At 60.8% G+C, this 8546-nt stretch overlaps 1 non-coding gene and 1 pseudogene across 1 annotated transcript; both read left to right on the top strand.

The window, feature by feature from the left end:
* The first annotated feature begins 5789 nt into the window (after window positions 1-5789).
* On the top strand, window positions 5790-5943 carry LOC144820887 (5.8S ribosomal RNA). Its single transcript, XR_013608023.1, has one exon. It is a non-coding gene; the product is annotated as a 5.8S ribosomal RNA (ribosomal RNA).
* A 391-nt stretch (window positions 5944-6334) lies between these two features.
* On the top strand, window positions 6335-7511 carry LOC144820818 (28S ribosomal RNA; annotated as a pseudogene).
* Window positions 7512-8546: the final 1035 nt, after the last annotated feature.

Genomic DNA, 8546 nt, shown 5'->3' on the forward strand with positions numbered 1-8546 from the left:
ACCATTATAAGAGAAAGAAAAGATAACTAGTTTTAAAAGTAAGTACTGTCCATTTTGTACTACATATTTGCTCATGACACCTTGTATTAATTGGAATGGTGGTCTTTATCACTCCATGACTATTCGTCTGGGGTTGCTCTTTTAATATTTAGTACCTTTGAATATACTCCATTATCTTAGATGGCTAATTTCAACTGTCATTTTTTAAAGATGATGAAGTCACAACTGCTCAAATATAGTACCATTAGTTTTATAATCTGAATAGCATATATTATTGTGCTGTAGCTAATAAGGAAGGTGTGCTGTGTAAATAGATCGTTGTGATTTTATATATTTTATATGATGCTCTATTTTTAGGTGTAATAGACTTTTTTAATATATATTATTGTTTATGTTTATTAATTTTATTTTCCAGATATATTTGTGGCTCCTGAGGAAGGCGTTTTTTGTAAACGCCGAAACGCACGTCGAAAGTATTGTTTGCCACTCTTTGTCTCTTTTTTTAATGTTATGTGACAATTTATGAATTTTGTTTACATTAATTTGTGGGTGTTAACTTGATGAAAGTATTGAGTGTCATTTTTTTGCGCCCCTGCTTTTTAATATTATGTTATAACATTTTATGTGTTGTGTTTAGTTTGGTCCTTATGTGTTAATTTGATGTAATTTGTATATTATGTTTGTTTTTAACTTCAAAACTTATTAAAAAGAACAGACCTTTATACTGAAATATATCAATAGATTTCTTTTTGCAGTCACCCTTCTCTTTATTAGGATTGTGTTTAGTTATATACATACTGTTTAATTCCCTGTCCGAGGAATCAAGAATTCCAATCAGGGGGTCCTTGTTATTTACATTATATGGAGCGCCATCTAGAGCAAGTCCAGTAGAGAATGTGTTGGAATAGTAATGCGCTATGCTTTCCAACGGTGGGACCAGATGGTCGGGCTTCCCTGGAAGTCCCGATGAGGGGCCATTCGCCTCCCCGATCCCAGCGAGGGCTCCAGGAGGGCGGACGCCTCCGTGCCCTGGGTCCCCTCCGTCACTCTGTGCAGTTGGGTTCCCAGAAAGATGGGTAGCCTTCCTCCGGATTACTAGGGACAGGGTATGCCGGGGCACCCCGCCCGGGCTTGCGGTTCTCTGCCGGGGACCAGATGGGCTATGCTCGGACAACACCTCTCCTCCGTCCGTGAGTCTCTGGCCCACGGCATGGCAAAGTGCCTGGGATGGGCTCCATGGGTCCCGGGAAGTCCTCACCCAGGCTTCCTGGTCTGAGAGCTACGGTGGTCCTCCCCGTGCCTGAGGCCCAGCCAAGTTTCCCGAGCCCCTTGGGAAGCGGAGCCCCCGAGCCCTGCCCTACATGGGCAAGTAGGATCCCTACCCCAAAGGCTCGGGCTGGGCAGCTGGGAGTCCCTTTAGTCCCAGCCATCTGGTCGCACCTTTCCCCTCGGCCATCTGGTCGCACGCAATGCTTTCCAATGGGTCGACCAGATGACTGGGCTGCTCTGGAAGTCCTGATGAGGGGCCATTTGCCACCCCATCCCAGCGAGGGCTCCAGGAGGTCGGACGTCTCCTCACCCTGGGTCCCATCCATCACTCTGTGTGCACAAGTTCCCAGAGAGAGGGGTAGCCTTCCTCCGGATTACTAGGGACATGGTACTCTGGGACCCCTCTCGGCCTAGCGGTCCTCTGGCGGCACCCTGGACGGGCCAGGGTGCCGCCCCAGCCCCTGGATCCATCCCTGGGTCCTCCGCGTGGCAGGCTGCCCTGGATGGGGTCTGGCAGGCCCGGGGAGCCTCCCCCTTATGAGCTGGGTCCTGTGGCCCCAGGGAGGGTGGCCTCCCCACCCCAGGCTCTGTCCTCGGTCGTGCTGCATGGCAGGGTGCCCGAATGAGGTCCCAGGGGCCCAGCGAGGCTTCCCCTGCGCCTCTGGGCCCGGGTTGCCTGGCCTGGGTACAGGGGCCCTGCAGGGCCCCGGCTCGGGTACTCCAGCCCTGGTCCCCATCTCCCGGCCTGCTGCCCCGCCAAAGGCTGGGGTAGGGGTTCCATCATGCCCGGGGAGCCTCCCTTTGCTTGGCTGGGTTCAGGGGCTCCCCACCCGGGCTCCGTCCTCTGTCCTGCCGCATGGCAGGGTGCCTGGGATAGTGTCCGGCGGGCCTGGGGAGGCTTCCCCTGTGCCTCTGGGCCTGGGAGCTTGGGCTGGGTCAGGGGGCCCTGCCGGGCCATGCCGGGACCCGGGTTGGGGTGTCCTGGCCCTGGGCTGCGTCCCCCAGCCTGCTGCACTGCCAAAGGCACAGGTCGGGGTTCCGTTGTGCCCGGGGAGCCTCCCCTTGCTTGGCTGGGTTGAGGCGCTCTGGCCGGGGCCCCGGGAAGGGTAGCCTCACCATCCTGGGCTCTGTCCTTGGTCCTGCTGTGTGGCAGGGTGCCCGGGACGGGGCCCGGAGGGCCAGGGGAGGCTTCCCCTGCGCCTCTGACTGAGTCCAGGGGCCCCACTGGGCCCTGGGTCGGGTGCTCCGGCCCTGGGGCCCGTCCCCCAGCCTGCCGCACTACCAAAGGCCTGGGATGGGGTTCCGTTGTGCCTGGGGAGCCTCCCCTTGCTCGGCTGGGTTCAAGAGCTCGGGCTGGGGCCCCTGAGTGCCCGGGGAGGGTGGCCTCCCCATCCCGGGCTCTGTCCTTGGTCCTGCTCTATGACAGGGTGCCCGGGACGGAGTCCAGAGGGCCCGGGGAGGCTTCCCCTGCGCCTCTGGGCCTGGGAGCCCTGGCTGGGTTCAGGGGCCCTGCCCCGTCCCCCAGCCTGCGTTGTACCAAAGGCCTGGGACGGGGTTCCATTGTGCCTGGGGAGCCTCCCCTTGCTTGGCTGTGTTCAGGAGCACCAGCCGGGGCCTTTGAGGGCCCGAGGAGGGCGGCCTCCCCATCCCTGGCTCTGTCCTTGCTTGCCCGGGATGGCAGGGTGCCCGGGATGGGGTCCGGAGGGTCTGGGGAGGCTTCCCCTGCGCCTCTGGGCCTGGGAGCCCTGGCTTGCTCCAGGCGCCTGCTGGGCCCCAGGTCGGTGCTCTGGCCCTGGACCCCGTCCCCCAGCCTTCCGCTCTGCCAAAGGCCTGAGACTGGGTTCCATTGAGCCCGGGGATCCTCCCTTTGCTTGGCTGGGTTCAGGAGCTCCGGCCGGGGCCTCTAAGGGCCCGGGGAGTGCGGCCTCCCCACCCTGGGCTCCGTCCTTGGTCCTGCTGCATGGCAGGGTGCCCGGGATGGGGTCCGTAGGGCCCAGGGAGGCATCCCATCTGCCTCCGAGCTTGGGAGCCCCAGCTGGGTCCAGGGGCCCGGACGGGCCCCGGGTCGGATGCTCCGGCCCTGGGCCCCGTCCACTGGCCTACTGCTCCAACAAGGGCCCAGGACAGGGGTTCGTCGGTCCCCTGCAGGCCTACCCTGCTTGTCAAGGTGTCTGCAGGCCCCAGGTCAGAGGACCCGTCGGGTACCCCTCGCAACCTCCATGGCTGGGGCCCAGCTGGGGCCCTGGCCTCCGGTCTCCCATTCCCCGGCGCCCGCTCACTCGTTTGTTGGGGCACAGAGTGACCAGATGGCTTTCCTTTCGTGCCTGGCCATCTGGTCGCTCAGATCCCCTCGGCCATCTGGTCGCTCAGATCCCCTCGGCCATCTGGTCGCTCAGATCCCCTCGGCCATCTGGTTGCTCAGATCCTTCAGCCATCTGGTCACGCGCAATGCTTTCCTATGGGGTGACCAGATGGCCGGACTTCCCTGGAAGTCCCGATGATGTGCCATTTGCCTCCCGGATCACAGCGAGGGCTCCAGGAGGTCGGGTACTTTCGCGCCTCGGGTCCCCTCTGTGACTATGTGTGCACGGATTACATGAAAGGGGGGTGATTTTCCTCTGGATTACTAGGGAGAGGGTCAGTCAGACCTCCGTGAGGTCCGGCAATTCTGAATCAGGGGAAGGCAGAACTCGGGCCCGCCAGCCGGGGCCCCCAGGGGCCCGGATACGCACCTGCCTCTCGGCCCCTTGTCGATGGTCCTTTTTCTCTGAGTTTGCTCAGTCAGACCTCCGTGAGGTCCGGCGATGCTGAGACGGGAGAAGGCAGTACCCGGGCCCGCCCACGGGGTCCCCCCAGGGGCTTGGGTACGCACCTGCCTCTCAGCCCCTTCCCGATGGTCCTTTTTCTCTAAGTTTTTTTCCTCAGTCAGACCTCTGTGAGGTCTGGCAATTCTGAGACGGGGGAAGGTGGAACCCGGGCCCGCCCACTGGGGCCCCCAGGGGCCGAGGTACACACCTGCCTCTCAGCCCTTTCCGATGGTCCTTTTTCTCTGAGTTTGCTCGGGCAGACCTCCGTGAGGTCCGGTGATGCTGAGACGGGGGAAGGCAGTACCCAGGCCCGCCCGCTGGGGCCCCCAGGGGCTCGGGTATGCACCTGTCTCTCAGCCCCTTCCCGATGGTCCTTTTTCTCTGAGTTTGCTCAGGCAGACCTCCGTGAGGTCTGGCGATGCTGAGATGGGGGAAGGCAGCACCCGGGCCTCCTGCTGGGGCCTCCAGGGGCCCGGGTACGCACCTGAAACTCGGCCCCTTCCCGATGGTCCTTTTTCTCCCAATCTGCTTGCCCTGGCAGCTGGCAGAAGATGCTAAGCCAGCATACCCCCTGAACAGGGTGGCCTGCCAGGGAATGCCCTGGCTGTACTCTGATCGATTGGGCAATCTCGGTCCGTTTAAGGATGGATTGCTTGGCCAGCCTCGGCTGTTGTTTCAAGCAAAGAGCTTCCACCCTGCATGGACCGTCCGACTCAAGGGCCTGCCGCCTGGCGGGAGGCCCTTTACCCAGCAGAGTGACGGCCGAGTGGCCCCAGCAGCTCATGCCCGCCAGTGGTCTGACCCAAGCAGGTGGGGTCGGGTGGCACCAGGCCCTCGGATGCTGCTGCCCAGCAGGTCTGTAGGCCCTGCGCACCACACCGTCACCACTTTCTGCCCAACACATTTCCACAGCAGCTCGGACCGACTGTTCCAAGGGGTGCTGCCACCGCCAGGCTCCGGCACCCCGGCCTCACACTCAGGCTGCGCCTCGACCCACCTCTCCCTCCCAGGGGAGACAGCTGGACCCGCCGGTGCCCATGCGACCGCACCGCTCTACACTCCTCCAGCGAGCCCTCCCTCCCAGGCGGGCGGGCTCCTTTCCTAGGTAGGCTCTCGAGAGATGGAGGGGTGCGCGAAGGTTGCCGGTCTGGGAGATGGGCACGCGGCTCCCACCCCGTCATCAGGTGCGGCTACCTGGTTGATCCTGCCAGTAGCATATGCTTGTCTCAAAGATTAAGCCATGCATGTGTAAGTACACACAGCCGGTACAGTGAAACTGCGAATGGCTCATTAAATCAGTTATCTTTCCTTTGATCGCTCCATCTGTTACTTGGATAACTGTGGTAATTCTAGAGCTAATACATGCGACGAGTGCTGACCTCCCGGTATGCGTGCATTTATCAGACCAAGACCAATTCGGTCTCGAGGAATCAGGGTTCGATTCCGGAGGGGGAGGGACCGGCGGCTGCGGGGCTGCCTGCTCCCGTCGCACCGGGAGCCCCCTTCCTCGACCGTGGGTGGGTGGGGGGGACTCCCGGGCTGAGCGCCTGGTAATGTGTTTTTCTCCCAACGGTGCAGTCTGACTCCCAGAGGGGAAGCCTTGAACGAGGCGCCCCGGCCGTCTCACCGCGCAGGCGGTGGACGGATGACGTCACCTTCCTCACGCCTCTCCTGCACCCACAAGTGGGTGAACGTTTTCAAAAAGTTGCCTGTCACTCTTGGTGGTGGATCACTCGGCTCGCGGATCGATGAAGAACGCAGCTCGCTGTGATAATTAGTGTGAATTGCAGGAAACATTGATCATTGACACTTCGAATGCACCTTGCAGCCCCGGGTTCCGCCCTGGGCTATGCCTATCTGAGGGTCGCTTGATCATCAATCACCCCAGGGCTTCCCTGGGACACGGCTGGGGCCATCGCAGGGTTAGCTCCGCTTCCCCTCCACCGCCCACAAGGTCAGACCCCCCGATCGCCCGTGGCAAGGTTCCTCGCCGGGTCCTGCCACGGAGGTATGCCGCCGGCGCGCCTGGCCCCCAAGAAAGGGGTCCGGTGACCGGTACCTGGCTGTGTGCCATGCGTGGCTGTCTGTGGTGTCCCACTGGCTGCCAGCGTGCACGCGCCTTAGGCGCCCACCTCCGCGGCCAGCTTCCTGGGGAGAGCGAAACCCCTCCAGATCCGATCCGGGGAAAGAGGGCTCCGGCAGGGGCCTGGCCTTCCCCGGCAACCCCCTTTGATGCTCTAGCGTCATTCTTACGACTACGACCTCAGATCAGACGTGGCGACCCGCTGTTTTTAAGCATATTACTAAGCAGAGGAAAAGAAACTAACCAGGATTCCCTCACTAACGGCGAGTGAAGAGGGAAGAGCCCAGCGCCAAATCCCCGCCCGGCGGCGGGAGTGGGAAATGTGGTGAAGACCGATTTCCTGGCATCGCTCAGGGGGCCCAAGTCCTTCTGATCGAGGCTCACCCCGCGGACGGTGTTAGGCCGGTAGCGTCCCCCGGCGCGCGGGATTGGGTCTTCTTGGAGTCGGGTTGCTTGGAAATGCAGCCCAAAGCGGGTGGTATACTCCATCTAAGGCTAAATACGGCGCGAGACCGATAGCCAACAAGCTCCGTAAGGGAAAGTTGAAAAGAACTTTGAAGAGAGAGTTCAAGAGGGCGTGAAACTGTTGAGAGGTAAACGGGTGGGGTCCATGCAGTCCAACCGGAGGATTCAACACGGTGGGAAGGTCGGTGGCCCGGGAGTTCCGGATCCCTTCCGCGGGACCGGCGCTCGGCCCCTACCCAGTCCCCTCTGCGGTGGTGCGCTGCGACCGGCTCCGGGTTGGCTGGGAAGGCATCCACAGGGATAACTGGCTTGTGGTGGCTGAGCGTTCATAGCGACCTTGCTTTTTGATCCTTCGATGGCTCTTCCTATCAATGTGAAGCAGAATTCACCAAGTGTTGGATTGTTCACCCACTAATAGGGAACGTGAGCTGAGTTTAGACCGTCGTGAGATAGTTTTACCCTACTGATGATGTGTTGTTGCAATAGTTATCCTGCTCAGTACAAGAGGAACCGCAGGTTCAGACATTTGGTGTATGTGCTTGGCTGAGGAGCCATTGGGGCAAAGCTACCATCTGTGGGATTATGACTGAACGCCTCTAAGTCAGAATTCCCCCTAAACCGTAACGATACCGCAGTGCTGTGGAGCCTCGGTTGGCCTGGGATAGCCGGCCTCTCTCGGGGGGCCGGTGCATAGAGCCGCTCACTTGGGGACCGGAGCGCGGATGGAAGGGGGCCGCCTCCATTGCCCTTAGTGCACCGCATGTTCATGGGGTACCCGGTGCTGAACCATTCGTAGATGACCTGATTCTGGGTCAGGGTTTCCTAAGTAGCAGAGCAGCTACCTCGCTGTGATCTATTGAAAGTCATCCTCTGAGCCAAGCTTTTGTCTCTCGGTGCTTGTGTTCCTGCAGACGGCCTCCTCCACCACACACAGGGTTGGGTCCCTCTGCCGCCGGGCCGGTGGGAGGGACGCAGAGGGGGTAACGAGGGCCTGTGGGAGGCTGCCTCCACCACGTGCCCTCCGACACGGGGGCCTCCCCCTCCCGTCCCTGCCCCACCGGGATGGGCCCACCATCCCCTGCAGGTCGGCAGCATGACCAGATGGCCTGGGCCAGCTGGGCCTCCCCTTCCCACTGTTCCCGGGCAAGTGGAGCAGAGAAGAGAGCAGCAGCAGGACTGCAAGGGCGACTGGGCAAGGCACCCTCCCAGGCCATCTGTTCACCTGGCTGCGCAACCAGATAGCCCTGCGGACCGGACGACCAGATAGCCCTGTGGACCGGACGACCAGATAGCCCTGCAGACCAGGCGACCAGATGGCCCTGCAGACCAGGCGACCAGATGGCCCTGCGGACCAGGCAACCAGATGGCCCTGCGGACCAGGCGACCAGATGGCCCTGCGGGCTGGCGGCCAGGCTAACTCCAACTTTTGTCCTTCCCCAAAGTTCTGTAAGCTTCTGTAGTGGGGGCTTAACAGTCTAGAAAAATGGGCTCCCTGGGCAGGCCGGCGGGGAGAGGACATGGCCTGAGCTTAACCCTCCTTGGTTCCAGCCAAGGGTCTGGGCACTGGGGACGGGGTTCCACTGGGGCCTGGGGAAGCTCTCCCCGGCTTGGCTAGGGTTCGGAAGCTGGGACCGGGACTTCTCAGCAAGGCAGGCATCCTGATATGGGCCAGCACATTAGGTCCGAGATCCGCCCGGCAGGCAGTCATCTCCCAGGCATCCGGGCCCGAGAGCTCCGGTGGTCCTCCCCGTGCCTGAGGCCCAGGCGGTGTCCCCGAGCCCCCGGGAAGCGGAGCCCCCGAGCCCTGTCCTGCGTAGGCATGCGGGAGCCCTACCGCGAAGGCTCAAGTGGGCAGCTGGGAGTGCTTTCGGTCCCGGCCATCTGGACGCACGCAATGCTTTCCAATGGGGTAACCAGATGCC

This window comes from Lissotriton helveticus, chromosome 2_1 (genome assembly GCF_964261635.1).
Source record: "Lissotriton helveticus chromosome 2_1, aLisHel1.1, whole genome shotgun sequence".
Classification (NCBI taxonomy): domain Eukaryota; kingdom Metazoa; phylum Chordata; class Amphibia; order Caudata; family Salamandridae; genus Lissotriton; species Lissotriton helveticus.